The 18,507-nt window shown below is 39.4% G+C and overlaps 1 non-coding gene across 1 annotated transcript; it reads right to left on the bottom strand.

The window, feature by feature from the left end:
* Positions 1 to 16,203: 16,203 nt before the first annotated feature.
* LOC112799274 (small nucleolar RNA R71) lies at positions 16,204 to 16,311 on the bottom strand. The gene has a single exon (XR_003200849.1). It is a non-coding gene; the product is annotated as a small nucleolar RNA R71 (small nucleolar RNA).
* Between the last annotated feature and the right edge of the window lie 2,196 nt (positions 16,312 to 18,507).

Below are 18,507 nucleotides of genomic sequence, written 5' to 3'. Positions count from 1 at the left end.
TTTTAGTATGCTAAGGGAAGAGAAAATCAGAGTGGTTATTTGAATTGTGGGCTGCCTGGCCACATTGCGAGGGATTGTACTCGTGGGAGGAACCAGAATGCGGGCCAGAGTCAGCATCAAGGTCGAGTCTTTGCTGTGAATGCCAAGGATGCTTACAAGGAAGATCCGTTGATGAGAGGTATATGTCTAATTGGTGATAAGTCCTTAGTTACATTTTATGATACTAGAGCTTCGCATTCGTTTATTTCGTTTGCTAAAGTTGAGGAATTAGGCTTGAAAGTGTCGGAGTTTCCTTTTGATCTGCATGTGCATACTCCGCATCAAATAGTTATGACTAGGTCAGGTTGTAGACAAGTAGGTTTCAAGCTTGAGGGTAGAAACTTTGTGCACGATTTAATCTGTTTACCCATGGTTAGGCTAGAAATGATTTTGGGGTTTGATTGGTTGTCAAAGAATTGAGTTTTGTTGGATTGCTTTGAACGGACTATTCGGTTTATGCCTGAAGGAGAGAATGGAGTAGTGGTAGCTACGGGGTATTACTTGAACTCTATAATGGTACATTGTAGTGGGGAGGAGTGTCAGGGTTATATTCTGTTGGCTGCTAATGCGTTGGGTGATGCCCAGAACTTAGATCAGATTTCGGTGGTTAGAGATTTTCCAGAAGTGTTCCCGGAAGATATCCCTGAGTTCCCACCTCAAAGGGAAATTTAATTTGCAATTGAATTGGTGTCGGGAGTAGGACCAGTGTCGATTGCGCTGTATAGAATGGCTCCGATAGAACTCATCGAATTAAAGACTCAGTTGGAAGAACTTTTGAATAAGAGGCTCATTTGATCGAGTGTATCACCGCGGGAGCACCAGTTTTATTGGTGAAGAAGAAAGATGGAGGAATGCATTTGTGCGTGGATTATCGATAGTTGAACAAAGTGACTGTGAAGAACAAGTACTCGCTGCCAAGGATAGATGACTTGATGGACCAATTGCAAGGAGCTGGAGTGTTTTCCAAGATTGATTTGAGATCCAGTTACCATTAGATAAGGGTGAAGGAAGATGATATCCCTAAGACTGCATTTAGAACACGCTATGGACACTACGAGTTTGCGGTAATGTCCTTTGGGTTAACGAATGCACCTGCTGTTTTCATGGATTACATGAACAGTGTCTTTCGTCCCTTTTTAGAGAAATTTGTGGTGGTTTTCATAGATGACATCTTAGTTTACTCTAAGACGGCAAAAGAGCATGAGGAACACTTGAGAATTGTGTTGTAAATCTTGAAGGAGCGGAATTTGTATGCTAAGTTGTCAAAGTGCAAGTTCTAGAAAGAAGAAGTAAAGTTTTTAGGCCACGTGGTGAGTAAAGGAGGAATAGCTATAGATCCTTCTAAGGTAGAAGCAGTGATGGAATGGGAGAGACCAACGACGGTGACAGAAGTGAGAAGCTTCTTGGGTTTATCTGGATATTATAGGAGGTTTATCGAAGGATTTTCCCGGATTGCATTACCGATGACAAAATTGACAAGGAAAGAAGTGCCATTCGTGTGGACGTCGGAGTGTGAAGAGAGTTTTCAGACTTTGAAACAGAGGTTAACTTCAACACCTATTTTAATCTTACCGGAACTGAATGAACCGTTTGAAGTATATTGTGATGCTTCTTTGAAGGGTTTAGGTTGCATATTGATGCAACTCCGAAATGTGGTGGCTTACGCATCGCGTCAGCTGAGACCGCATGAGGTGAATTACCCCACTCATGACTTGAAATTAGCGGCGATTGTGTTTGCCTTGAAGATTTGGAGGCACCACTTGTACGAAGTAAAGTTTAGTGTCTTTTCTGATCATAAAAGTCTCAAACACATCTTTGATAAAAAAAAGCTAAATATGCGTTGATGAGCGGATAATTTATACGCTTTTTGGCATTATTTTTAGTATGTTTTTTGTATGTTTTAGTTAGTTTTTATTATATTTTTATTAGTTTTTAGTTAAAATTCACTTTTCTAGACTTTACTATGAGTTTGTGTGTTTTTCAGTGATTTCAAGTATTTTCTGGCTGAAATTGAGGGACTTGAGCAAAAATCTGATTCAAAGACTGAAAAGGACTACAGATGCTGTTGGATTCTGACCTCCCTGCACTCGAAGTGAATTTTCTGGAGCTACTGAAGCCCAATTGCGCGCTCTCAACAGCGTTGGAAAGTAGACATCCTGGGCTTTCCAGAAATGTATAATAGTCCGTACTTTGCCCGAGATTTGATGGCCCAAACAGGCGTTCTAAGTCAGATCAAGAATTCTGGCGTAAAACGCCGGAACTGGCACAAGAAGGGGAGTTAAACGCCTAAACTGGCACAAAAGCTGACGTTTGACTCCAAGAAGAGTCTCTACACGAAAATGCTTCAATGCTCAGCCCAAGCACACACCAAGTGGGCTCGGAAGTGGATTTTTATGTAATTTACTCATCTTTGTAAACCCTAGGCTACTAGTTCTCTACAAATAGGACATTTTACTATTGTATTCTCATCTTGGTAGCTATCTTCGATTAGTCTTATGCTATCTTAGATCATGGGGCTGGCCTCACGGCCATGCCTAGACCTTGTTCTTATGTATTTTCAACGGTGGAGTTTCTACACACCATAGATTAAGGTGTGGAGCTCTGCTGTACCTCGAGTATTAATGCAATTACTATTGTTCTTCTATTCAATTCAGCTTATTCTTGTTCTAAGATATCACTTGTTCCTCAACTTGATGAATGTGATGATTTGTGACACTCATCATCATTCTCACCTATGAACGTGTGCCTGACAACCACCTCCGTTCTACCTTAGATTGAGTGGATATCTCTTGGATCCCTTAATCGAAATCTTCGTGGTATAAGCTAGAATTGATGGCGGCATTCAAGAGAATCTGGAAGGTCTAAACCTTGTCTGTGGTATTTTGAGTAGGATTCAAGGATTGAATGACTGTGACGAGCTTCAAACTCGCGATTGTGGGGCGTTAGTGACAGACGCAAAAGAATCACTGGATTCTATTCCGACATGATTGAGAACTGACAGCTGAATAGCCGTACTGTGACAGAGCGCGTTGAACATTTTCACTGAGAGGATGGGAGGTAGCCATTGACAATGGTGAAACCCTACATACAGCTTGCCATGGAAAGGAGTAAGAAGGATTGGATGAAGACAGTAGGAAAGCAGAGAGACGGAAGGGACAAAGCATCTCTATACGCTTATCTGAAATTCTCACCAATGAATTACATAAGTATCTCTATCTTTATTTTATGCTTTATTCATAAATCATTCATAACCATTTGAATCTGCCTGACTGAGATTTACAAGATGACCATAGCTTGCTTCATACCAACAATCTTTGTGGGATCGACCCTTACTCGCGTAAGGTTTATTACTTGGACGACCCAATGCACTTGTTGGTTAGTTGTGCGAAGCTGTGATAAAGAGTTGAGATTGCAATTGAGCGTACCATGTTGATGGCGCCATTGATGATCACAATTTCATGCACTAAGTTTTTGGCGCCTTTGCCGGGGAATTAAATGTCCTAACTACAGTTTCGCATTCGTTCCCTGCAATAACAGTGCCAAGTTTTGATCCGGCAACAACACCAAGTTTTTGGCGCCGTTGCCGGGGATTATTTGAGTTTGGACAACTGACGGTTCATCTTGTTGCTTAGATTAGGTATTTTTCAGAATTTTTAATAATGAATTCTAGTGTTTCAAGGTGATGTTCTTATCATCACCAAAGCTGATTGATCTTCATCAATTTAGCTCTTGAATGTAATGTTCTGTTGAAGCTTGGCTAGCCATGTCCAATTTCTTTAGACTAAAGCTTTAGACTAACATTGCATGATTCCTGGAATTCTTATTAAAAATTTTGAATTTCTTTATTTTCTTCTCCATATAATTTTCGAAAAAAATCCAAAAAAATTTACAAAATCATAAAAACCAAAAATATTTCTTGTTTGAGTCTAGTGTCTCATTTTAAGTTTGGTATCAATTGCATGTTTCTGTTCTTCTTGCATTTATCATGTGTCTTCATTGATCTTCAAGTTGTTCTTGATGATTTACTTGCTCTGATCTTTAAATTCTCTTGTTTTGTGTGTTTTGTTGTTTCTCATATGCATTCTCAATTTGTTAGTGTCAGTAGTATACAAACTTCTAAGTTTGGTGTCTTGCATGCATTGTTTATTTGATTTTAGTTGCATTTTGATTTTTTCTCATCATTAAAAATCCAAAAAATTTTTAATTTGTGTCTTTTCAAGTCAATAATGCAGAGAATTGAAGATTTAGAACATACAGTAGAGGAATTACACAGAAAAAGCTGGGCGTTCAAAACGCCCAGTAAGGAAGGAAAACTGGCGTTTAAACGCCAGCCAGGGTACCTGGCTGGGCATTTAACGCCCAAAAGGGTAGCATTTTGGGCGTTAAACGCCAGAATGGATACCATTCTGGGCGTTTAACGCCAGGATGGCACAAGAAGGAAGATTTTGTTTTTAATTCAAATTTTTTTCAAGTTTTCAAAATTTTTCAAAATCAAATCTTTTTCAAATCATATCTTTTCAATCATATATTTTCAAAATCAATTTCTTTCCACTTTCAAAAATACTTGCTAACAATTAATGATTTGATTCGACATTTCAAGTATGTTGCCTTTTCTGTTGAGAAAGGTTTAATGTTTGAATCATATCTTTTCTTGTTAGCCAAGTCATTAATTTTAAAAATCAAATCTTTTTAAACTGTTTTTCAATCATATCTTTTTAAAACCATAACTTTTCAATCATATCTTTTTAATCACATCTTTTTCAAAAATAGTTTTCAATCATATCTTTTTGATTTCTAATTTCAAAATCTTTTTCAAAAATCACTTTATTTCTTTCCCAATCATATTTTTCGAAAATCATTCTTCAATTTTTCAAAATGTTTTTAAAATCTTTTTAATTTATTTTCGAAAATTTCTTCCCCTCTTCTCACATCCTTCTATTTATGGACTAACATGTACAATTCAAACTCTATCTTTCTAAGTTCAAATTCTTCTACCTCTTTCTTCTACTTTTCTTTTCCTCTGACACCTCAAGGAATCTCTATACTGTGACATAGAGGATTCCATATTTTCTTGTTCTCTTCTCTTTCATATGAGCAGGAGCAAAGACAAAAGCATTCTTGTTGAGGCTGACCTTGAACCTGAAAAGACCTTGAAGTAAAAGCTAAGAGAAGTTAAAGCACAATTCTCTGTAGAGGACCTAACAGAAATCTTCAAAGAAGAAGAATGGCACCCGAAAACAACAACAATGCCAACAATGCAAGGAAGGTGCTGGGTGACTTTACTGCACCTGCTCCCGACTTCTATGGGAGAAGCATCTCTATCTCTGCCATTGGAGCAAACAACTTTGAGCTTAAGCCTCAATTAGTTTCTCTAATGCAACAGAATTGCAAGTTCCATGGACTTCCATTGGAAGATCCTGGTGGACGAAATTGTGATCACTTGTATGTATTTATAAAAGATGTATACTCTGAGGGCATTGTTTATTTTCTTCACAATCTCGTTCAACTAACCAGCAAGTGTACTGGGTCGTCCAAGTAATAACCTTACGTGAGTAAGGGTCGAATCCACAGAGATTGTTGGTATGAAGCAAGCTATGGTCACCTTGCAAATCTCAGTCAGGCAGATTAAACATGATACTTGATTAGATTCAAAATAAATAAAAAGGAATAATAAAAGGGATAGAACACTTATGCAGATTCATTGGTAGAGGTATCTTTTAAGTATATACAGCTGCTGCATGGCTCAAGCACGCCTGCTCTCCTACTGCTTCTACTCAATCCTTCTTACTCCTTTCCATGGCAAGCTTTGTATAGGGGTTCACCATCAACTGTGGCTACTTTCATTCCTCACGGGGAAATAACCTGTGCGGCTGTCACTCGCACAGCTAACCAGTCTGGAGGCATCACCCATGGCTGATAGCTACATCCCATCCTCGCAGTGAAAACTATGCAACGCACTCTGTCACAGTACGGCTAATCACCGGTTGGTTCCCGCTCCTACTGGAATAGAATCCCTCTTTTGCGTCTGTCACCAACGCCCAGCAGGTTAAAGTTTGAAGCACGTCACGGTCATTCATGATCGGAATCCTACTCGGAACACCACAGACAAGGTTGGACTTTCCGGACTCCCAGGATCCTACTCGGAACACCACAGACAAGGTTGGACTTTCCGGATCCAGATGAATGCCGCCAACTATCTAACTTATACCACGAAGATTCTGTTGGGGAATCTAAGAGATACGCATTCAAGCTCTGTTGCATGTAGAACGGACATGGTTGTCAATCACGCGCATTCATAAGTGAGAATGATAATGAGGGTAATCTGACTCATCACATTCATCATGTTCTTGGGTACGAATGAATATCTTGGAATAAGAATAAAAGAGAATTGAATAAAAGAAGATAGAATTTCATTAATACTTGAGGTACAGCAGAGCTCCACACCCTTAATCTATGGTGTGCAGAAACTCCACCATTGAAAATACATAAGCAAAGAGTTCAGGCATGGCCGAATGGCCAGCCCTCTCTAACGTGATCACAGGATCAAAATACAATCCAGGATGTCTAATACAATAGATAAATGTCCTATATATACTAGACTAGCTACTAGGGTTTACATGAGTAAGTAATTGATGCATAAATCCACTTCCGGGGCCCACTTGGTGTGTGCTTGGGCTGAGCTTGATGAATTCACGTGCTAAGGCATATTTTGGGCGTTCAACTCCGGATCATGACGTTTTTCTGGCGTTTAACTCTAGACAGCAGCGTGTACTTGGCGTTCAACGCCAAGTTACGTCGTCATTCTTCGAATAAAGTATGGACTATTATATATTGCTGGAAAGCTCTGGATGTCTACTTTCCAACGCCGTTGAGAGCGCGCCAATTGGAGTTCTGTAGCTCCAGAAAATCCATTTCGAGTGCAGGGAGGTCAGAATCCAACAGCATCAGCAGTCCTTTTGTTAGCCTTCTTCAGAGTTTTGCTCAAATCCCTCAATTTCAGTCAGAATTTACCTGAAATCACAGAAAAACACACAAACTCATAGTAAAGTCCAGAAATATGAATTTAGCATAAAAACTAATGAAAACATCCCTAAAAGTAGCTCAAACTTACTAAAAACTATATGAAAACAATGCCAAAAAGCGTATAAATTATCCGCTCATCACAACACCAAACTTAAATTGTTGCTTGTCCCCAAGCAACTGAAAATCAAATAGGATAAAAAGAAGAGAATATACTATAAAGTCCAAAATATCAATGAATATTAATTTAATTAGATGAGCGGGACTTGTAGCTTTTTGCTTCTGAACAGTTTTGGCATCTCACTTTTTCCTTTGAAGTTTAGAGTGATTGGCTTCTCTAGGAACTTAGAATTTCGGATAGTGTTATTGACTCTCCTAGTTAAGCATGTTGATTCTTGAACACAGCTACTTATGAGTCTTGGCCATGGCCCTAAGCACTTTGTCTTCCAGTATTACCACCGGATACACAAATGCCACAGACACATAACTGGGTGAACCTTTTCAGATTGTGACTCAGCTTTGCTAGAGTCCCCAGTTAGTGGTGTCCAGAGCTCTTAAGCACACTCTTTTGCTTTGGATCACGACTTTAACCACTCAGTCTCAAGCTTTTCACTTGGACCTTCATGACACAAGCACATGGTTAGGGACAGCTTGATTTAGCCGCTTAGGCCTGGATTTTATTTCCTTGGGCCCTCCTATCCATTGATGCTCAAAGCCTTGGATCCTTGCTACCCTTGCCTTTTGGTTTTAAGGGCTATTGGCTTTTTCTGCTTGCTTTTTCTTTCTATTTTATTTTTTTTTTCGCCACTTTTTTTTTTTTCACTACTTTTTCTTGCTTCAAGAATCAATTCATGAATTTTTCAGTTCATCAATAACATTTCTCTTTGTTCATCATTCTTTCAAGAGCCAACAATTTTAACACTCATAAACAACAAGATCAAAAATATGCACTGTTCAAGCATTCATTCAGAAAACAAAAATTATTGCCACCACATCAATATAATTAAATTAAATTCACTAATAATTTCGAAAATTATGTACTTCTTGTTCTTTTGAATTAAAACATTTTTCTTTTAAGAGAGGTGAAAGACTAATGGATTTTATTCATAGCTTTAAGGCATGGTTACACACTAATGATCATGAAGTAGAGACACAAAAACATAGATAAACATAACACTTAAAAACCGAAAACAGAAAGAAAATAAAGAACAAGGAATGAATCCACCTCTAGTGGCGTCTTCTTCTTGAAGGACCAATGATGTTCTTCAACTCTTCTATGTCCCTTCCTTGCCTTTGTTGCTCCTCTCTCATAGCTCTTTGATCTTCTCTTATTTCTTGGAGAGTGAGGGCATGTTCATGGTGTTCCACCCTTAGTTGTTCCACGTTTTGGCTCAAGTCTTCTAAGGAGGTACTGAGTTGCTCCCAATAGTTGTTGGGAGGAAAGTGCATTCCATGAGGCATTTGTTGATGAACTTCCTCATGTTCTCCTTGGGGGCCGTGAGGGACTTCCCTTGTTTGCTCCATCCTTTTCTTGGTGATGGGCTTGTCTTCTTCAATGGAGACATCTCCATCTATGATAGCTCCAGCTGAATAACATAGATGGCATATGAGGTGGGGGAAGGCTAGCCGTGCCATGTATGAAGGCTTGTCAGCTATTTTGTAGAGTTCATTGGCTATGACTTCATGAACCTCTACTTCCTCTCCAATCATGATGCTATGAATCATGATTGCCCGATCCACAGTAACTTCAGATCGGTTGCTTGTAGGGATGATGGATCTTTGGATGAACTCCAGCCATCCTCTAGCTACAGGCTTGAGGTCCAGTCTTCTTAGTTGGACTGGTTTGCCTTTGGAGTCTACTCTCCATTGGGCGCCTTCCACACAAATGTCCATTAGAACTTGGTCCAACCTTTGATTGAAGTTGACCCTCCTTGTGTAGGGGCGTTCATCACCTTGCATCATGGGTAGATGAAACGCCAACCTCACATTTTCCGGACTGAAATCTAAGTATTTCCCCCGAACCATTGTGAGATAGTTCTTTGGATTCGGGTTCATACTTTGATCATGGTTCCTAGTGATCCATGCATTAGCATAGAACTCTTGAACCATCAATAATCCGACTTGTTGCATGGGGTTGGTTATGACTTCCCACCCTCTTCTTTGGATCTCATGTCGGATTTCCGGATACTCATTCTTTTTGAGTTTGAAGGGGACCTCAGGGATCACCCTCTTCTTTGCCACAACATCATAGAAGTGGTCTTGGTGGCTCTTGGAGATGAATCTCTCCTTTTCCCATGATTCGGAAGTGGAAGCTTTTGCCTTCCCTTTTCCTTTTCTTGAGGAAACTCCGGTCTTGGGTGCCATTGATGGTGAATGAAAAATAAAAAGCTAGGCTTTTTACCACACCAAACTTAAAATTTGCTCGTCCTCGAGCAAAAAGAAAAGAAGAGTAGTAGAAGAAGAAGAAGAGAATTTGGAAGAGAGGGAGAGAAGTGGGTTCAGCTATGTGAGAGAAGAGTGGGTAGTGTTGTGTGAAAATGAAGAAGAAAAGGGAGGTATTTATAGGGAGGGGGGAGGGTTAGGTTTCGGCCATTTTGGGTGGGAATGGGTGGGAAATTGAATTTGAATGTAATGGGGGTAGGTGGGGTTTATGGGGAAGAGGAGGTTGATGTGAATGGTGCATGGGGTAATTGGGAAGGGAAATTGAGAATGAGATTTGGATTAGGAGAGTGTGAATAGGATTAAAAGAAAAGGTAGGTGGGGATCCTGTGGGGTCCACAGGTCCTGAGATGGGGATCCTGTGGGGTCCACAGGTCCTGAGATGGAAAGAAATACCATTCCTTCACCCTATAGGCGTGTAAATTGCCTTCATGCACCATTCTGGCGTTCAAACGCCCGTTGGTGCATGTTCTGGGCGTTAAACGCCCATGTGATGCTTGATTCTGGCGTTGAACGCCAGTTTCAAGCTTGTTTCTGGCGTTCAGCGCCAGATTGTCCTCTGTGTGCGCATCCTGGCGTTAAACGCCAGGATGTAGCTTGTTTTGGGCGTTCAACGCCAGAAAGATGCTCTGTTCTGGCGTTGAACGCCAGCCAGATGCATCTTCTGGGCGTTGAACGCCAGCCCGTGCGTCCTCCAGGGTGAAAAATTTTTTTCTTCTGTTTTTGACTCTGTTTTTAATTTTTTTTGATTTTTTCGTGACTCCTCATGATCATGTACCTAATTAAACACAAAAATAACAAAGAAACAAAATAAAATAAAATTAGATAAATAAAATTGGGTTGCCTCCCAACAAGCGCTTCTTTAATGTCAATAGCTTGACAGTGGCTCTCATGGAGCCACAGAGCAATCAAGTCAATGTTGTCTAGTCCCAACACCAAACTTAGAGTTTGGATATGGGGCTTGAACACCAAACTTAGAGTTTGGTTGTGGCTTCACAACACCAAACTTAGAGTTTGACTGTGTGGGCTCTTCTTGACCTTGAACTGAGAGAAGCTCTTCATGCTTACTCTCTTTTGTCACAGAGGGATTGCCATGTGCTTGAAACACAAGGTATTCTCCATTTAATTGAAGGACTAACTCTCCTCTGTTGACATCTATCACAGCTTCTGCTGTGGCTAGGAAAGGTCTTCCTAGGATGATGCATTCATCATCTTCCTTCCTAGTATCTAGGATTAGGAAATCAGCAGGGATGTAGAAGTCTTCAACTTTTACTACCACATCCTCTACTATTCCATGAGCTTCTCTCATGGATTTATCTGCCAATTGTAATGAGAACAAGGCAGGTTGTACCTCAATGATTCCCAGCTTCTCCATTACAGAGAGTGGCATCAAATTTATTCCTGACCCAAGATCACATAGAGCTTTTTCAAAGCTCATGGTGCCAATGGTACAAGGTATTAAGAACTTGCCAGGATCTTGTTTCTTTTGAGGTAGAGTTTCCTGAATCCAAGTTTCCAAATCACTAATGAGCAAGGGAGGTTCACTTTCCCAAGTCTCATTACCAAATAGCTTGGCATTCAGTTTCATGATAGCTCCTAGATATTGAGCAACATGCTCACTAGTCACATCTTCATCCTCTTCAGAGGATGAATAATAGTCAGAGCTCATGAATGGCAGAAGGAGATTTAATGGAATCTCTATGGTCTCTGTGTGAGCCTCAGATTCCTCAGGATGCTTAATAGGAAGCTCCTTCTTGCTTGGAGGACGTCCCAGGAGTTCTTTCTCACTAGGATTTTCGTCCTCCTCCTCCTTTGTGCTTTCGGCCATGTTGACTAAGTCAATGGCTTTGCACTCTCCTTTTGGATTCTCTTCTGTATTACTTGGGAGAATACTGGGAGGAGTTTCAATAACTTTCTTACTCAGCTGGCCTACTTGTGCCTCCAAATTTCTAATGGAGGATCTTGTTTCATTCATGAAACTGAAGGTGGCCTTTGACAGATCAGAGACTATATTAGCTAAATTAGAATTATTTTGTTCAGAGTTCTCTGTCTGTTGCTGAGAAGATGATGGATATGGCTTACTATTATTCAGCCTATTGCGTCCACCATTGTTAAAACCTTGTTGAGGTTTTTGTTGATCCTTCCAGGAGAAATTTGGATGATTTCTCCATGATGGGTTATAGGTATTTCCATATGGTTCACCCAAATAATTAACCTCTGCCATGGCAGGGTTCTCAGGATCATAAGCTTCTTCAGAAGCTACCTCTCTAGTACTGTTGGATGCATGTTGCAATCCATTCAGATTTTGAGAGATCATGTTGACCTGTTGAGTCAACACCTTGTTCTGAGCCAGTATGGCATTCAGAGCATCAATTTCAAGAACTCCTTTCTTCTGAGGGACTCCATTATTCACGGAATTCCTCTCAGGGGTGTACATGAACTGGTTGTTAGCAACCATGTCAATGAGTTCTTGTGCTTCTTCAGGCGTTTTCTTCAGGTGAATAGATCCACCTGCAGAGTGGTCCAATGACATTTTCGAAAATTCAGATAGACCATAATAGAATATATCTAATAAGGTCCATTCTGAAAACATGTCAGATGGACATCTCTTGGTCAGCTGCTTGTATCTTTCCCAAGCTTCATAGAGGGATTCACCATCTTTTTGTTTGAAGGTTTGAACATCCACTCTCAGCTTGCTCAGCTTTTGAGGAGGGAAGAACTTATCTAAGAAAGCAGTGACCAGCTTATCCCAGGAGTCCAGGCTATCCTTAGGTTGTGAATCCAACCATATTCTAGCTCTGTCTCTTACAGCAAAAGGGAAAAGCATGAGTCTGTAGACTTCAGGATTAACTCCATTCGTCTTTACAGTATCACAGACTTGCAAGAATTCAGTTAAAAACTGATAAGGATCTTCAGATGGAAGTCCATAAAACTTGCAGTTTTGTTGCATTAATGCAACTAGTTGAGGCTTAAGCTCAAAGTTATTGGCTCCAATGGCAGGAATGGAGATGCTTCTTCCATCAAACTTGGATGTTGGCTTTGTGAAGTCACCAAGCATTCTCCTTGCATTATTATCATTATTATTTTCGGCTGCCATGTCCTTCTCTTGTTCGAAAATTTCTGAAAGGTTATTTCTGGATTGTTGTAATTTAGCTTCTCTTAATTTTCTCTTCAGAGTCCTTTCAGGTTCTGGATCAGTTTCAACAAGAGTGCCTTTATCCTTGTTCCTGCTCATAAGAAAGAGAAGAAAACAAGAAAAGAAAAAGGAATCCTCTATGTCACAGTATAGAGATTCCTTTATGTTAGTAGAAGAAGAAAGGGGTAGAAGAAGAGTAGAAAAGAAACACAACTGTGAGGATGGCAGAGATGTGAGATGAGATGTTAGGATATGAATGAAGAGGGGTGAAGAGAAGTATTAGTAATTAAATAATTAAATAGAAGAAGAAAAGAGAAAGGAATTTTCGAAAATAATTTTGAAAAAATGGTTAGTGATTTTCAAAAATTAAAGATGAGATGAGATTAAAATTAGAATTTAAAACAATTAAAAAGAATTTTTGAAAAAGAGGGGGAGAATTTTCGAAAATTTAGAGAGGGAAAAGTAGTTAGGTGGTTTTGAAAAAGATAAGAAACAAACAAAAAGTTAGTTAGTTGATTGAAAAAGATTTGAAATCAAATTTTGAAAAAGATTAGAAGATAAGAAGTTAGATAAGATATTTTGAAATCATATTTTGAAAAAGATAAGATAAAAGATAAAAAGATATATTTGAAAAAGATATTTGAAAAAGATTTAATTTTAAAATTGACTTAACTAACAAGAAACTACAAGATAAGATTCTAGAACTTAAAGATTGAACCTTTCTTAACAAGAAAGTAACAAACTTCAAATTTTTGAACCAATCACATTAATTGTTAGCTAATTTTTCGAAAATTTGATAAAAAGATAAGAAAAAGATTTTGAAAATATTTTGAAAAATATTTTTGAAATTTTCGAAAATGCTAAAAAAAATGAAAAAGATATGATTTTTGAAAAAGATTTTGAAAAGATAAGATTTTTAAAATTGAAATTTTGACTTGACTTGTAAGAAACAACTAATTTTTAAAAATTTTTGACCAAGTCAACCCAAAATTTCGAAATTTTATAGGAAAATAAGGAAAAGATATTTTTGATTTCTAAATATTGAATGAAAAACACAAAAATGACCCAAAACATGAAAATTTTGGATCAAGACACAAGATGCATGCAAGAATGCTATGAATGTCAAGATGAACACCAAGAACACTATGAAGATCATGATGAACATCAAGAACATAATTTTGAAAAATTTTTGATGCAAAGAAAACATGCAAGACACCAAACTTAGAAATTTTTAATGCATGAAAAATATGAATGCAAAAATGCACATGAAAAACAACAAAAGACACAAAACAAGAAATCATCAAGATCAAACAAGAAGTCTTGTCAAGAACAACTTGAAGATCTTGAAGAACACTATGAATGCATGAATTTTTGAAAACAATGCAAGAAAAATTTTAAAAGCATGCAATTGACACCAAACTTAAAAATTAACACAAGACTCAAACAAGAAACACAAAATATTTTTGATTTTTATGATTTTCTGATTTTTTTGTATTTTTATTTAATTTTTTTTTTCGAAAATAAAGTTTGTAAAAACGAAAAATAAAAGAAAAATTTTTGAAAAAGATTTTTGAAAAGAAAATTACCTAATCTGAGCAACAAGATGAACCGTCAGTTGTCCATACTCGAACAATCCCCGGCAACGGCGCCAAAAACTTGGTGGACGAAATTGTGATCACTTGTATGTATTTATAAAAGATGTATACTCTGAGGGCATTGTTTATTTTCTTCACAATCTCGTTCAACTAACCAGCAAGTGTACTGGGTCGTCCAAGTAATAACCTTACGTGAGTAAGGGTCGAATCCACAGAGATTGTTGGTATGAAGCAAGCTATGGTCACCTTGCAAATCTCAGTCAGGCAGATTAAACATGATACTTGATTAGATTCAAAATAAATAAAAAGGAATAATAAAAGGGATAGAACACTTATGCAGATTCATTGGTAGAGGTATCTTTTAAGTATATACAGCTGCTGCATGGCTCAAGCACGCCTGCTCTCCTACTGCTTCTACTCAATCCTTCTTACTCCTTTCCATGGCAAGCTTTGTATAGGGGTTCACCATCAACTGTGGCTACTTTCATTCCTCACGGGGAAATAACCTGTGCGGCTGTCACTCGCACAGCTAACCAGTCTGGAGGCATCACCCATGGCTGATAGCTACATCCCATCCTCGCAGTGAAAACTATGCAACGCACTCTGTCACAGTACGGCTAATCACCGGTTGGTTCCCGCTCCTACTGGAATAGAATCCCTCTTTTGCGTCTGTCACCAACGCCCAGCAGGTTAAAGTTTGAAGCACGTCACGGTCATTCATGATCGGGATCCTACTCGGAACACCACAGACAAGGTTGGACTTTCCGGATCCAGATGAATGCCGCCAACTATCTAACTTATACCACGAAGATTCTGTTGGGGAATCTAAGAGATACGCATTCAAGCTCTGTTGCATGTAGAACGGACATGGTTGTCAATCACGCGCATTCATAAGTGAGAATGATAATGAGGGTAATCTGACTCATCACATTCATCATGTTCTTGGGTACGAATGAATATCTTGGAATAAGAATAAAAGAGAATTGAATAAAAGAAGATAGAATTTCATTAATACTTGAGGTACAGCAGAGCTCCACACCCTTAATCTATGGTGTGCAGAAACTCCACCGTTGAAAATACATAAGCAAAGAGTTCAGGCATGGCCGAATGGCCAGCCCTCTCTAACGTGATCACAGGATCAAAATACAATCCAGGATGTCTAATACAATAGATAAATGTCCTATATATACTAGACTAGCTACTAGGGTTTACATGAGTAAGTAATTGATGCATAAATCCACTTCCGGGGCCCACTTGGTGTGTGCTTGGGCTGAGCTTGATGAATTCACGTGCTAAGGCATATTTTGGGCGTTCAACTCCGGATCATGACGTTTTTCTGGCGTTTAACTCTAGACAGCAGCGTGTACTTGGCGTTCAACGCCAAGTTACGTCGTCATTCTTCGAATAAAGTATGGACTATTATATATTGCTGGAAAGCTCTGGATGTCTACTTTCCAACGCCGTTGAGAGCGCGCCAATTGGAGTTCTGTAGCTCCAGAAAATCCATTTCGAGTGCAGGGAGGTCAGAATCCAACAGCATCAGCAGTCCTTTTGTTAGCCTTCTTCAGAGTTTTGCTCAAATCCCTCAATTTCAGTCAGAATTTACCTGAAATCACAGAAAAACACACAAACTCATAGTAAAGTCCAGAAATATGAATTTAGCATAAAAACTAATGAAAACATCCCTAAAAGTAGCTCAAACTTACTAAAAACTATATGAAAACAATGCCAAAAAGCGTATAAATTATCCGCTCATCAGATCCTCATCAGTTTTTAGCTGAATTCTTGCAAATCTGTGACACTGTCAAGACCAATAGGGTTGACCCTGAGGTCTACAGACTTATGCTATTCCCTTTTGCTGTAAGAGACAGAGCTAGGATATGGTTGGACTCACAACCTAAAGAAAGCCTAAACTCTTGGGAAAAGCTAGTCAATGCCTTCTTGGCAAAGTTCTTTCCACCTCAAAAATTGAGTAAGCTTAGAGTGGAAGTCCAAACCTTCAGACAGAAGGAAGGTGAATCCCTCTATGAAGCTTGGGAAAGATACAAACAATTGATCAAAAAGTGTCCTTCTGACATGCTTTCTGAGTGGAGCATCATATGTATCTTCTATAATGGTCTGTCTGAACTGTCCAAGATGTCATTGGATAGCTCTGCTAGAGGATCTCTTCATCTGAAGAAGACGCTTGCAGAAGCTCAAGAACTCATTAAAATGGTTGCAAATAACCAATTCATGTATACTTCTGAAAGGAATCCTGTGAACAATGGGACGAATCAGAAGAAAGGAGTTCTTGAGATTGATACTCTGAATGCCATATTGGCTCAGAACAAAATATTGACTCAGCAAGTCAATATGATTTCTCAAAGTCTGTCTGGAATGCAAGCTGCACCAGGCAGTACTAAGGACGCTTCATCTGAAGAAGAAGCTTATGATCCTGAGAACCCTTCAATGGAAGAGGTGAATTACATGGGAGAACCCTATGGAAACACCTATAATCCTTCATGGAGAAATCATCCAAATCTCTCATGGAAGGATCAACAGAGACCTCAACACGGTTTCAACAATAATAATGGTGGAAGAAACAGGTTTAGCAATGGCAAGCCTTTTCCATCATCTTCTCAGCAACAGACAAAGGATTCTAAGTAGAGCCACTCAAAGTTTCATGACTGAAACAAGGTCCTCCATTAGAAATTTGGAGGCACAAGTGGGTCAGCTGAGCAAGAAAGTCACTGAACTCCCTCCTAGCACTCTTCCAAGCAATATAGAAGAGAATCCAAAAGGAGAGTGCAAGGCCATCAACATGGCCGAACTTGGAGAGGAGAGAGAGGCAGTGAGCGCCACTGAGGAAGACCTCAATGGACATCCACTGGCCTCCAATGAGTTCCCTAATGAGGAACCATGGGAATCTAAGGCTCACACTGAGACCATAGAGATTCCATTGGATTTACTTCTGCCATTCATGAGCTCTGACGAGTATTCGTCCTTTGAAGAGGATGAAGATGTCACTGAAGAGCAAGTTGCTAAGTAACTTAGAGCAATCATGAAGCTAAATGACAAGTTATTTGGAAATGAGACTTGGGAGGATGAACCCCCTTTGCTCACCAAAGAACTAGATGACTTGACTAGGCAGAGATTACCTCAAAAGAGACAAGACCCTGGGAAGTTCTCAATACCTTGTACAGTAGGCACCATGACCTTCAGGAAGGCTCTGTGTGACCTAGGGTCAAGCATAAACCTCATGACATATTACATGTTTTTTATTGTATCTTCTACGGCATGAGTCTCTAAACCCCATGGTTGGGGGTGAGGAGCTCTGCTGTGTCTTGATGGATTAATGCAATTACTACTGTCTTCTTCTTCATGCCTCTCTCTGTAATGGAGAAGCTAGGGATCTTTGAGGTACAAGCTGCAAGAATCTCACTAGAGATGGCAGACAATTCAAGAAAACAAGCTTATGGACTTGTAGAGGATGTTCTGGTAAAAGTTGAAGACCATTACATACCTGCTGATTTCATAGTCCTAGAGACTGGGAAGTGCATGGATGAATCCATCATCCTTGGCAGACCCTTTCTAGCCACAGCAAAGGCTGTGATTGATGTTGACAGAGGAGAATTGATCATTTAAGTGAATGAAGAATCCTTTGTGTTTAAGGCTCAAGGATATCCCTCTGTAACCATGGAGAGGAAGCATGAAAAACTTCTCTCAAAACAAAGTCAAACAGAGCCCCCACAGTCAAACTCTAAGTTTGGTGTTGGGAGGCCACAACCAAATTCTAAGTTTGGTGTTGAACCCCCACATTCAAACTCTAAGTTTGGTGTTGGGAGGTTCCAACATTGCTCTGAGTATCTGTGAGGCTCCATGAGAGCCCACTGTCAAGCTACTGACATTAAAGAAGCGCTTGTTGTGAGGCAACCCAATGTTATATTTATCTATTTTTCCTTTGTTATTTTATGTTTTTTTGTAGGTTGATGATCATGGGAAGTCACAAAATCAATTGAAAAAGCAAAAACAGAATGAAAAATAGAAAGAAAAATAGCACACCTTGGAGGAAAACCTGCTGGCGTTTAAACGCCAGTAAGGGCAGCAAATGGGCGTTTAACGCCCAGTCTGGCACCATTCTAGGCGTTTAACGCCAGAAAGGGGCACCAGACTGGCGTTAAAAAAAAGAAAAGGCAAGAAGCTGGCGTTAAACACCAGAAATGGGCACTAGCCCAGCGTTACGCCAGAATTGGCATAAAGAGCATTTTTGCTCGCCACTTGGTGCAGGAATGAATTTTC

Source organism: Arachis hypogaea, chromosome 4, assembly GCF_003086295.3.
Source record: "Arachis hypogaea cultivar Tifrunner chromosome 4, arahy.Tifrunner.gnm2.J5K5, whole genome shotgun sequence".
In the NCBI taxonomy this organism is placed as follows: domain Eukaryota; kingdom Viridiplantae; phylum Streptophyta; class Magnoliopsida; order Fabales; family Fabaceae; genus Arachis; species Arachis hypogaea.
The sequence above is the reverse complement of the archived record's forward strand: the minus strand, read 5'-3'. Positions and strand labels throughout refer to the sequence as shown.